A 300-nucleotide genomic window follows, 5' to 3' on the forward strand; every position below is an offset into this window, starting at 1 on the left:
ATAAAATTTTAGTCGATTGATAAAAAAAATACTATTATGCATTTTTATTAGCTCAGTTTGTGAATTGTGAACAGTGTGGCAAGAACTTTTGGGGCCGACCGGCTAAATTGGCAGAAAAAAAAACGGCGAAAAACGGCTAAAATGCTTCAACTAAAATTCAAATGGGTAAAAGTACACTTTAGCTTACATGGCCAAAAACGGACGAAAAATTTCGAGAGTGTTGTCAACCGACGCGTTTTAAGGCCAATAATCCGAGAGCGGAAATAGACTTTTTTGACTTAAAGTGTTATTTTCAAAAAA

This window comes from Rhagoletis pomonella, unplaced genomic scaffold (assembly GCF_013731165.1).
Source record: "Rhagoletis pomonella isolate Grant_MI unplaced genomic scaffold, Rhpom_1.0 Rhpom_scaffold_00006, whole genome shotgun sequence".
NCBI classification, from domain to species: Eukaryota; Metazoa; Arthropoda; class Insecta; order Diptera; family Tephritidae; genus Rhagoletis; species Rhagoletis pomonella.